General features: G+C 41.8%; 1 protein-coding gene across 3 annotated transcripts in view; it reads right to left on the reverse strand.

Annotated features, from left to right (window-relative positions):
* The window catches only part of LOC126482293 (CDAN1-interacting nuclease 1), a 169,149-nt gene that overhangs the window by 36,981 nt on the left and 118,578 nt on the right, over positions 1 to 13,590 (reverse strand). The window contains exon 9 of one of the 3 annotated variants that reach the window (XM_050106295.1): positions 973 to 1,469. The exons of 1 other annotated variant lie outside the window; for it this stretch is intronic. The gene's annotated coding sequence lies outside the window, so the exon portion shown is untranslated. Of the gene's footprint in view, positions 1 to 972; positions 1,470 to 13,590 lie in introns of those variants that run through there. One more of the 3 variants, XM_050106298.1, reaches the window with a different exon arrangement.

Here is a 13,590-nt window from a genome sequence, read left to right on the forward strand (position 1 = left end):
AGTTGAAGATGACCCTCATTCAGGATGACCTTCAACGTCTACTGATGATGCTCACGTCAGGAACGTCAACAAAATTATGCATGTCAATTGAGACTGACAGTCCGACAGATTGCAGAAGAATGTAACAGTTCAATCAGATCATGCCAAGAAACCCCGTGAGAAGGAAACAGCCTGAAATGGGGAGAGACAATTTGTGGCTCTTGCATCACGATAACACACTCGCATATTCATCCCTGCTGGTTCGTGACTAATGCACAAAAATCGAAATCGCTGTGCTGTCTCACCCTCCAAACTCTCCAGACCTAGCCCCTGTGGACTTTTTTTATTTCCAAAGTTGAACATTCTGTCGAAAAGATGAAGGTTTGCAATGATAGACATCAAAGAAAATTCACAGACGGTGCTTCACGTGACCCAGCAAGAGGCATATGAAGACTGCTTCCGGAAGTGGAAACGATGTTGGGAGCAGGGTATCAACTGTGGAGGAGAGTATTTAGAAGGAGACCATGCACAATAATTAAATGGTAAGTGAAGAAAAATTTTGTGGACAAATTTCCAGAATTTTATGAACAGACCTCATACGTAATATGTTAATGCTGAGTGACTGTTACATTATGATCCACAGTTGTGGGGTTTGACCTATCACTTCTTTCATATTGGCTTTGTACATGTGAGAAATGCCAAGCTGCACCTTGACTTGGGTTCCATGTAACCATAATTTTACATAGAATTGAAAAACCAGTCCGTTCAGAAGTTGGAAGGCAAGGGCATGCCATGTCCAGCAAGACTATGTCTAGTAAAGGCTACCAAGCTTTGGTTTGAGTACAGTTTTGCTTTTTAATGGTATTACATGAGTGATTAAATCTAAGTTACTGTCATAAAAAGTGACTGACTACCAAGTTTAGCAGCCTTTGCATATCAAATGGCTTTTAATTAAGTGAATTGGATAATAAATATATTAAGGAAGATGCGATACTGCATTTGGCCTTGTATTTATTAATCACTTATTTTTTGACACTGGCACTAAGTTCACAATACTCAACCAATTTCTTACAACTGCTCCCATTACCATGTCAGAATAACTACAAGAAAGGATCTAACATAAAACTGAATTACTGAAAGAAATGTCCACAGTTAGAGCTATGAAAAATAAAACTGAAAATGATGTAAACAAATGAAAGAAATTTTTTAAAACTCTTTAGGAATGAACAATATATTAACAAATATCTGCTTCTTTCCATGTTATGGTTTAAAATTTTCAGTTGGCAGAATGCAATGTCATAACTGACTCAGTTTGTAGTGAGTTACTCTGGCTTGGAAAATGTAGGATACAAAGTTTGCTTCTTCATTTGCTGTGCCAAAATCTTAAGTGGCATAACCAGTACAAACTTGATGATGCAAACAGATCAAGATGTTGCAACCTCTTCCTTCATATGCTCCATACTGTACAACAAGTTTCACTGAGAAGCAATCTGAAAAGATTTAATTGAGCAATTTAAACAATGCAGACTCAGACTTTAAGTCATAAAGAGTAGGTATTCTTAAGTCTCCTGAATTACTAGTTATATTCTTCCTCATAACAAATAACAAATTTACTTCATAGGTTATATACAAGATGTTACCTCAAACTCAAAAACAAAGAAAAATTTTTTGATCTTTCAAGCTGACTTGGTGAACTGATAAATTCTGGATATTACAGTTTGCAGACATGTTAATGTTGACCTTTTACATGATATTTCAATAGCTCCCTTACCTATCTTCTACAGATATGTTAGGCAGTTGCTCATTGCCTGGTCTCCATTCAAATTTTGGTTTGTCATTGTCATTTTTATACACCAGTTTAACAGCTCCTACCTTTCCCCTTCAAATTGTTTATTCATTTAGCACATGGCAGGATGATGGTAACACATGTTACAGATATAAAACAACAGTTGTAATGAAAAACACAAAGAAACAAAGTGCACAACTCTTACATTAGTGGTAGAATAGTTTATAATATATAATTTTTCAGTTCAGTCAACAGCATCCGGAGTTGATCTGGAGACTCTAATTACAACTGCACTGCCCCCTCAATTTGAAAAGAAAGCCCCTGCATATTCTATAGCTTGTGTGGATTCTACTTGCTGCTTCCCACATACGTATGGGAAATCGAAGCCTGCTATTCAGCAATCGTGTTACAGGTTAATTTGTACTCCTGGTGGTATTTGCTGAATCCATTTTGCTCTCATTTATGGTGTATAACAAGAAATAGTGCTTCTCTTGTTAGGAGAACAAATATACGTCTTTGAGCTGTGACCTCTTTAGTTACAACAAACAAATACAATGTTGCTTATGTTGGGCACGCAGTGCGGCAGTTGTGGTTGTCATTCAGAGTCGGCACGTCATTAAGGGAAAGGTGCTGTAATAAGTGTACTGCCGCATGCGCAAATAATGTTTAAGGTCAAATCAAACAATGGAAAATCCAGGATGGAATAATGACAATTTTACCCCCCCTCCCCGCCCCCACCACCACCCAGTTTGCTTCTCCCATCACACGCTCCAGCTTGCAGTCTGGCCTCAGCAGTCAGAGACTGTGGTCAAGAATGTGTGAAATGTGTTTGCATGTGTGTATGTTGTCTAATTCCGATGAAGGCCGTTTTGGCCGAAAGCTTACTTGTTTAACAGTCTCTTTGTTGTGCCTATCTGCAACTCAGCATCTCCCTTATGTGGTGAATAGCAACTATCCTTTTCATAATAATATCATTATTCCATTCTGGATTTTCCATTGTTTGATTTTCCCTAACAGCTTTTCTTCCATTCTGTAGCCCTTTTCCTTTGTCACTATTTTCTAATGCACTACTATACTCAACACCCATCCTTCTTTCTCTTCTTTCCTGGGTTTAACTTGTCGCCTTCGAAACTGCACCGCACACTCTACTTACGAGCCACAGTGTATCAACCGTTTCAACTACGCACAGAGATGGCTACAAGACAGTGATGATTGTTGGTGCAGCATCTCATATCCCACATTACTCCTGCCAATATCAGTAATCCTAGATCTTCAAATTAATCACTCTTCCTGTGTCACTCTCATGTATTTTCAAGTTTTATTTTGCATACCTTCCTGTGCCATACGAACTTGTACTTCATCCCAACAACCCCTCCACAAGCCCCACTCCTTCTCCTCTTTATTCCAGTTCGCACATACTAACTTCACCAAATCTAGCCACATCTTCAGTCCCCCCCTCCCCCCTTATCCACCCACAGACCTGTAACAGACATTATAACCATTTTTCCTTTGATCTCATTGTGTTTTCACATCGATTTCGGTTGTTTTTTGCCTTTCACTACTCCCTCAGAGTTCATATTGCTTCCCCATACTTCATCCATTTAATTCTTTTCATGATGTTTCCCACATATTTTCCTGTATTTTTGCAAATTTTTCGTGCCTATTTCTATGCCATTCAAATATTTTTAAGCGTTTTTATTCACCACCGTGGATCATTGCTCCTTCCATCTGCATCAATACACAAAAGTTTCCCTATCCTTGGCCAGAAACCAGTCCCACATACTGTTCCTGTGTTGTTGCTTGGCTCATGGAATCCCCCCCAAATGGCTTCACAATCAACTTACCCATTTCTGGCTGGAACACCTCCTACCACAATGACCTCCATCTGTTCAGATTCTTCCAATCCTTAACCCTCAACAACATAACCCTGTAAAACTATGTCAATCAGGCCCAAACTTCCTTGCAATACCTCCTCTCCATCTGTACAAAGTTCCTGCTATGCAGTCCCTAATTCCTGGATCCCATATCACAAATTGAAACTCTTGCCCTCCAGGAACCAGAGCATCATGCACAATGCCACATCAAAAAACACTCTGACCTGCACACCTCCTACTCCCACCATGGACTACCACTATCCACCATGTCTACAACAACCTCCAAACCTCCCCCACATCCCTTCATAGTGGCAAACTCTGCCTTACAGAACTACTACATTTACCCCACTGTCAAAAGCTCTCTCCCACTTCCTTACAGAACCCAGAACCTAAACAGACCTGAAACACAGTCATGAACCTTTCCTCAAAAAGTCTTAGCTCCGTAGAAATATCAGTCCTTTCCAAGGGCCTCACCTTTTGCCACACTCCCTGATCATGCAGGACTTGTTAAAGAACTTCTCTCCTTCTCCTGGTCTCTACTATGGAAACACTTTTTCGCCACCAACCCTACCAATAAGACTCAACCAAAGACCAATATTGAACCCTGCCTGACACAATTCACTCCTCCATCCAACCATGTTCTAACCCCACTGCCCCAAATCACCTGCTGATAACTTTCCAGAATTTCTTAACTTCAAATCTTGCCTCACCATCATTCCCCAAATCCCTCTACATGCAAGCTACTCTTATACCTGCTGCAGAAAGAACCGCAATCCACCATCTAAAAACTGATCCTGACCTTACAATCCTACTTGCTGACAAAGGCTGTACCAACGTTGTTTTGAGCTGCAAGAACTACCTGGGCAGAAGGACTTTGCCAGCTGCCAGAGTCATCCACCTACAAACCTTGCCACAGTGTCCCATTCCAGATATCCAGCATGATGTCCAGTCTCTCTTCAAATCCTTAGGACCATCCCAGAACCTGCCCTGGAGTCCATCTCTCTCCTCATCCATACCACTCCCCCCACTCCTACCTTCTACGTGCTTCATAAAGTCCATAAACCCAACCACCCAGGATACCCTATTGTGGTCGGTTACTGGGCCCCCACAGAGGGAATCTCTGCTCTCATACAGCAGCCTACTACCCACCCCCTACCGTATTATATAAAAGATACCAACCATTTCCTCTACCGACTCTGCATAGTTTCGATTCCTTACCACATGGTGCTCTGCTCGTCACTAATGATGCCACCTCCCTTTACACTAACACCCCTAATGCCCATGGCCTTACCACTATTAAACACTACCTTTCCCAACACTTGTTGAATTCCATATCTACAGCCTCCTTCTTAGTCACAATGATCAACTATTTTCTCACACACAATTACTTCTCTTTTGATGGCATCACCTACAAACAAATCTTGGGTATGGCTATGAACACCAGCTTGGCACCATTCTATGCCAACCTATCCATGGACCATCTAGAGAAATCCTTTCTAACCACACAGAATCCCAAGCCCCTCACCTACTTCAGATTCACTGATGTTGTCATCATAATCTGGATTGACAATAGGACACCCTATCCACATTCCTCTAGAACTACAACATATTCTCCTCCACTCACTTCCATGGTCCTCCTTAACCAACAAGCCACCTTCCTCAACGTTGATCACCACCTCAAAGATGGCTGCATCAGTACCCCCGTCCCTATCAAACCTGTTGTTGTTGTGGTCTTCAGTCCTGAGACTGCTTTGATGCAGCTCTCCATACTAGTCTATCCTGTGCAAGCTTCTTCATCTCCCAGTACCTACTGCAACCTACATCCTTCTTAATCTGCTTGGTGTATTAATCTCTTGGTCACCCTCTACAATTTTTACCCTCCACGCTGCCCTCCAATACTAAATTGGTGATCCCTTGATGCCTCCTACCAACCGATCCCTTCTTCTAGTCAAGTTGTGCCACAAACTTCTCCCCAATCCTCTTCAATACCTCCTCATTAGTTATTAGTCTACCCATCTAATTTTCAGCGTTCTTCTGTAGCACCACATTTCGAAAGCTTCTATTCTCTTCTTGTCTAAACTATTTATCGTCCATGTTTCACTTCCATACATAGCTACACTCCATACAAATACTTTCAGAAACGACTTCCTGACACTTAAATCTATACTCGATGTTAACAAATGTCTCTTCTTCAGAAACGCTTTCCTTGGCATTGCCAGTCTACATTTTATATCCTCTCTACTTCGACAATCATCAGTTATTTTGCTCCCCAAATAGCAAAACTCCTTTACTACTTTAAGTGTCTCATTTCCTAATCTAATACCCTCAGCATCACCCAACTTAATTCAACTACATTCCATTATCCTCGTTTTGCTTTTGTTGATGTTCATCTTATATCCTCCTTTCAAGACACTATCCATTCCATTCAACTGCTCTTCCAAGTCCTTTGCTGTCTCTGACAGAATTACAATGTCATCGGCGAACCTCAAAGTTTTTATTTCTTCTCCATGGACTTTAATACCTACTCCGAATTTCTCTTTTGTTTCCTTCACTGCTTGCTCAATATACAGATTGAATAACATCGGGGAGAGGCTACAACCCTGTCTCACTCCTTTCCCAACCACTGCTTCCCTTTCATGCCCCTCAACTCTTATAACTGCCATTTGGTTTCTATACAAATTGTAAATAGCCTTTCGCTCTCTATATTTTACCCCTGCCACCGTCAGAATTTGAAAGAGAGTATTCCAGTCAACACTGTCAAAAGCTGTCTCTAAGTCTACAAATGCTAGAAACGTAAGTTTGCCTTTCCTGAAACTAGCTTCTAAGATAAGTCGTAGGCTCAGTATTGCCTCATGTGTTCCAACATTTCTGCGGAATCAAAACTGATCTTCCCCGAGGTTGGCTTCTACCAGTTTTTCCATTCGTCTGTAAAGAATTCGCATTAGTATTTTGCAGCTGTGACTTATTAAGCTGATAGTTCGGTAATTTTCACATCTGTCAACACCTGCTTTCTTTGGGATTGGAATTATTATATTCTTCATGAAGTCTGAGGGTATTTCACCTGTCTCATACATCTTGCTCACCAGATGGTAGAGTTTTGTCAGGACTGGCTCTCCCAAGGCCATCAGTAGTTCTAATGGAATGTTGTCTACTCCCGGGACCTTGTTTCGACTCAGGTCTTTCGGTGCTCTGTCAAACTCTTCACGCAGTATCATATCTCCCATTTCATCTTCATCTACACCCTCTTCCATTTCCACAATATTGTCCTCAAGTACATCACCCTTGTATAGACCCTCTATATACTCCTTCCACCTTTCTGCTTTCCCTTCTTTGCTTAGAAATGGGTTTCCATCTGAGCTCTTAATATTCATACAAGTGGTTCTCTTTTCTCCAAAGGTCTCTTTAATTTTCCTGTAAGCAGTATCTATCTTACCCCTCGTGAGATAAGCCTCTACATCCTTACATTTATCCTCTACCCATCCCTGCTTAGCCTTTTTGCACTTCCTGTCGATATCATTTTTGAGACGTTTGTATTCCTTTTTGCCTGCTTCATTTACTGTATTTTTATATTTTCTCCTTTCATCAATTAAATTCAATATTTCTTCTGTTACCCAAGGATTTCTACTAGCCCTTGTCTTTTTACCTACTTGATCCTCTGCTGCCTTCACTACTTCATCCCTCAAAGCTACCCATTCTTCTTCTACTGTATTTCTTTCCCCCATTCCTGCCATTTGTTCCCTTGCGCTCTCCCTGAAACTCTGTACAACCTCTGGTTTAGTCAGTTTATCCAGATCCCATCTCCTTAAATTCCCACCTTTTTGTAGTTTCTTCAGTTTTAATCTACAGTTCATAACCAATAGATTGTGGTCAGAGTCCACATCTGCCCTGGAAATGTCTTACAATTTAAAACCTGGTTCCTAAATCTCTGTCATACCATTATATAATCTATCTGAAACCTTCTAGTATCTCCAGGGTTCTTCCATGTATACAACCTTCTTTCATGATTCTTGAACCAAGTGCTAGCTTTGATTAAGTTATGCTCTGTGCAAAACTCTACCAGGCGGCTTCCTCTTTCATTTCATAGCCCCAATCTATATTCACCTACTATGTTTCCTTCTCTCCCTTTTCCTACTCTCGAATTCCAGTCACCCATTACTATTAAATTTTCGTCTCCCTTCACTATCTGAATAATTTCTTTTATTTCGTCATACATTTCTTCAATTTCTTCGTCATCTGCAGAGCTAGTTGGCATATTAACTTGTACTACTGTAGTAGGCGTGGGCTTCGTATCTATCTTGGCCACAATAATGCGTTCACTATGCTGTTTGTAGTAGCTTACCCACATTCCTATTTTTTTATTCATTATTAAACCTACTCCTACATTACCTCTATTTGACTATGTATTTATAACCCTGTATTCGCCTGACCAAAAATCTTGTTCCTCCTGCCACCGAACTTCACTATCAAACCTACCAGCCACTAAAATACCTCCACTTCAACAGATGCCACCCATTCCATGCCAAAAAGTCCCTTCCATACAGTATAGCCACTCGTGGCCATCATATCTGTAATGACGAGCAGTCCCCCCTGAAATATACCAAGGATCTCACTGAGGCCTTTGTAGACCATAATCACCTTTCCAACCTTGTACAAAAACAGAAGACCCGTGCCGTATCTCTCCAGTCACCCATTACTCCCAAAGTCCTCCCCCCCCCCTCCCCCCGTGTGGCCACGAAGGAGCATTCCCCTCGTGGCTCATTACCACCCAGGACTGGAACAACTGAAGCACATTCTCTACCAGGGTTTCGACTACCTCTTGTTGTTCCCTTAAATGCGGAATATCCTACCTACTATCCTTTCTATCCCTCCCACAGTGGTACTCTGCCACCCACCAAACCTACACAATATTCTCGCCCATCCCTACACAACCCCTGCTACCAACCACTTGCCTCATGGCTCATATCCCTGTAATGGACCTAGATGCAAGATCTGTCCCTGCAAAGGTAGGACTACCTGTGGAATCAGTCATGTGATCTACAAGCTAAGCTGCAACCACTGTGCTGCATTCTATTTGGGCATGACAACCGACAAACTGTCTGTCTGCATAAATGGCCACCAACAAACAGTGGCCATGAAACAGCTGGACCACCCACTTGCTGAGCATGCTGCCCAACACGATATTCTACATTTCAATGACTGCTTCAAAGCAGGAACTCCTCTGAAATATATTCCATATTCCTGTAACTCTCCTGGCCTCAGCCTTCATCAGTCATTGCCTTTTACCCACCTCTTCCCTTCTCTGTTCTCATTCCAGCTTCACACAGCCCTCTACTCCACCAATGCGCCCACAGTTCTTTTACTTCTCCTCTTTTCAAGAACCGTTAAATACCCACAGTCTTTTTTTTACTTCTCTCCTCTTCAAGAACCATTAAATAAGTTGTGAAAAGAGCTTGTTGATATGTTAACAGGAAAGCACAATAAGTTATAAATGAAGTAAGGGGCACACAATCAAAGCTCAGAGCAGAGACTGACCAATTAAAATTTAAGCATGACATAGATAGAGAGTCTATTAAAGTCACATCCAGTCTCATGGAAAGTAAAATTACATGGCACGAACATGAAAGTAAAGGAGGATTGTTCACAGCAGAAAATGGCACTCTTTTAAGATGGTAGTTGGCACACAGAAACAATGCATGAATCTGGCCAATCAAGTTGAAAACATGTAGCAATTGACTTTAAACAAACTTGTGATCTTGTGCTACAAGAAAAAATCAGTAACGTGGTACAAGAGAAATGTCATAGTCTGCTGAGTGCAGCACCAAGCATGACTGTTGACACCAGTACTGACACATTCAAATTTCACGAAATCAACCAAGTCAAGCATGACATACCATTCATTTCATTTAACAATTTCAGCATTCTTTCTCAACACTGCTGCCTGAGAAACAAAAATAGATATTTGTGTGCATAATTTGAAAGACAGTGCACAAACATAGGGCATGAGAGTCACTGATAGTCACAACAGTTTCACTGAATTTCAGATAGCCTCCTTGAATAAATGTTGGTTTGTTGAACAACAGCGGGCAGTTAAGTCAGAATTACAGACACTGCCACTGTATCCAGCGGCATTACCATTTGTGAGTTTTTGCGAAAGTACTGGAATTGTAACAGATATCTTGGTGAGCTTGTTTAAGACACAAGTCGTGTAGAGATTCTTATTCAGCGATTAACACTGCATGTCTGTGAGAAAATAGCTCTCACGAGATACAAAAACATCAACAATATATATTTTATCGTACAGTGAATTGAAGCTCTTGACATCAAGAAAAGACCATCATTCTGACATGAGAAACAGAGACAGCATCAAAACGGTGGAATAGTCAATGATCGCAGGTGACAGTATGATAGAGAGCAAGGATATCATGAATTTCAGAGTAATGACGACCACGAGACTTGATATCAATCGCTGCAATAGGAAAGAAATGATAACGTAGTTCCATGTTGGAATTCGCAGGAAAACTGTGTTTAGTTTTAGATGCAACAGACTCCCAAACTGAATGTGGAGACATAGGGTCACCTACTACATAACAAAAAATGCACACAGGCAAAGGACGCGATATTATGGAAGACTTATTAAGGAAAGATGAGCACTGTACTAACAACACCAACAAACCAGTTGTTACTGCTATGTATGCAGATGTTGACATCTTACTGCATTCTGGCTTGGAGGAGAGCACAATTGCAGAGAAGTTATTTCAAGAACTCCATGATCATGGAACTACACTTATATTTCCAGTAAAAATATTGGGTTGTTTGGGGGAAGAGACCAAACAGCGAGGTCATTGGTCTCCAGTAAATATACTCAAGAATTTTAATGGCACCTGGGAATTGAAGCAAGCCAATCAGAGATCAAGTTCTGTTGATGTATCACATTCTGGGAGATTTTCAGCAGTCAGTTTTTGATGTTCTGTTTTTCAACATGGGAATCATCTTTGGTACCAAATGGATGACAGAAAGACGTTGCTGATTAGATTTTGTAGGAGGATATGCTAGTGTAAAGAATGAAGAAGAAGAAATGAAGATTTGCTTTAAAAGAATTTTACATGAAGACTGTGAAGGCAATGTATACACCAACTTTCATTTTGGTAGCGTGAAAAAAAGGAGTGGTAGTAGCGACTCCATAATTTTGAGGGGAAGATAATGATGTGAAGTCACACAATAATGTAAATGATGCTGCTACAAATATTCAAGTGAAATTAAATGAATTAATAGAACTTATTGAGCATCAAAAGGAAGAGTTGAGACAGGTATTGTGGTTCCACCAAGGTGTATTTTCATCTCAGCCCAGAATAATGAGAGGATGTGTTTATAAATTAAAAGTACAACCCCAAGAATCATTTTATATGAAATCTTACTCTATTGCATCAGCCAAGAAACCAGCAGCTGACAAAGAAGTTCAAAGAATACCAGATATGGGAATCAACCAGTGATAAGATAGTGAGCACTGTAGTTCCATACACGCAATAACAAAGCAAGATGGTAGTAACAAGACTGGCAGCAAGAGAGGGGAAGAAAACCAATGTGCACTCCGTGTGCATACCGGGGGGAGTCATTCCAGATGTGGAAAGGGTCCTTCCGGATGCCATGAAGGGTACAGGGTGCACCCATCTGCAGGTGGTCGCTCATGTCGGCACCAATGATGTGTGTCGCTATGGATCGGAGGAAATCCTCTCTGGCTTCCGGCGGCTATCTGATTTGGTTAAGACTGCCAGTCTCGCTAACGGGATGAAAGCAGAGCTCACCATCTGCAGCATCGTCGACAGGACTGACTGCGGACCTTTGGTACAGAGCCGAGTGGAGGGTCTGAATCAGAGGCTGAGACGGTTCTGCGACCGTGTGGGCTGCAGATTCCTCGACTTGCGCCATAGGGTGGTGGGGTTTCGGGTTCCACTGGATAGGTCAGGAGTCCACTACACGCAACAAGCGGCTACACGGGTAGCAGGGGTTGTGTGGCGTGGGCTGGGCGGTTTTTTAGGTTAGATGGCCTTGGGCAAGTACAGAAAGGGCAACAGCCTCAACGGGTGCGGGGCAAAGTCAGGACATGCGGGGACCAAGCAGCAATCGGTATTGTAATTGTCAACTGTCGAAGCTGCGTTGGTAAAGTACCGGAACTTCAAGCGCTGATAGAAAGCACCGAAGCTGAAATCGTTATAGGTACAGAAAGCTGGCTTAAACCAGAGATAAATTCTGCTGAAATTTTTACAAAGGTACAGACGGTGTTTAGAAAGGATAGACTGCATGCAACCGGTGGTGGAGTGTTCGTCGCTGTTAGTTAGCGTAAGGAGGGCTATGCGTGAAGCGTTCATTGAATTCGAAAGTAAAATTCTATGTACCGACTTGACAGAAAATCCTAGGAAGTTCTGGTCTTACGTTAAATCAGTAAGTGGCTCGAAACAGCATATCCAGACACTACGGGATGATGATGGCATTGAAACAGAGGATGACACGCGTAAAGCTGAAATACTAAACACCTTTTTCCAAAGCTGTTTCACAGAGGAAGACCGCACTGCAGTTCCTTCTCTAAATCCTCGCACAAACGAAAAAATGGCTGACATCGAAATAAGTGTCCAAGGAATAGAAAAGCAACTGGAATCACTCAATAGGGGAAAGTCCACTGGACCTGACGGGATACCAATTCGATTCTACACAGAGTACGCGAAAGAACTTGCCCCCCTTCTAACAGCTGTGTACCGCAAGTCTCTAGAGGAACGGAGGGTTCCAAATGATTGGAAAAGAGCACAGATAGTCCCAGTCTTCAAGAAGGGTCGTCGAGCAGATGCGCAAAACTATAGACCTGTATCTCTTACGTCGATCTCTGGTAGAATTTTAGAACATGTTTTTTGCTCGCGTATCATGTCATTTCTGGAAACCCAGAATCTACTATGTAGGAATCAACATGGATTCCGGAAACAGCGATCGTGTGAGACCCAACTCGCCTTATTTGTTCATGAGACCCAGAAAATATTAGATACAGGCTCCCAGGTAGATGCTATTTTTCTTGACTTCCGGAAGGCGTTCGATACAGTTCCGCACTGTCGCCTGATAAACAAAGTAAGAGCCTACGGAATATCAGACCAGCTGTGTGGCTGGATTGAAGAGTTTTTAGCAAACAGAACACAGCATGTTGTTATCAATGGAGAGACGTCTACAGACGTTAAAGTAACTTCTGGCGTGCCACAGGGGAGTGTTATGGGACCATTGCTTTTCACAATATATATAAATGACTTAGTAGATAGTGTCGGAAGTTCCATGCGGCTTTTCGCGGATGATGCTGTAGTATACAGAGAAGTTGCAGCATTAGAAAATTGTAGCGAAATGCAGGAAGATCTGCAGCGGATAGGCACTTGGTGCAGGGAGTGGCAACTGACCCTTAACATAGACAAATGTAATGTATTGCGAATACATAGAAAGAAGGATCCTTTATTGTATGATTATATGATAGCGGAACAAACACTGGTAGCAGTTACTTCTGTAAAATATCTGGGAGTATGCGTGCAGAACGATTTGAAATGGAATGATCATATAAAATTAATTGTTGGTAAGGCGGGTACCAGGTTGAGATTCATTGGGAGAGTGCTTAGAAAATGTAGTCCATCAACAAAGGAGGTGGCTTACAAAACACTCGTTCGACCTATACTTGAGTATTGCTCATCAGTGTGGGATCCGTACCAGATCGGTCTGACGGAGGAGATAGAGAAGATCCAAAGAAGAGCGGTGCGTTTCGTCACAGGGTTATTTGGTACCCGTGATAGCGTTACGGAGATGTTTAATAAACTCAAGTGGCAGACTCTGCAAGAGAGGCGCTCTGCATCGCGGTGTAGCTTGCTCGCCAGGTTTCGAGAGGGTGCGTTTCTGGATGAGGTATCGAATATATTGCTTCCCCCTACTTAT

The sequence above is a fragment of the Schistocerca serialis genome, chromosome 5, assembly GCF_023864345.2.
Source record: "Schistocerca serialis cubense isolate TAMUIC-IGC-003099 chromosome 5, iqSchSeri2.2, whole genome shotgun sequence".
Lineage (NCBI taxonomy): Eukaryota > Metazoa > Arthropoda > Insecta > Orthoptera > Acrididae > Schistocerca > Schistocerca serialis.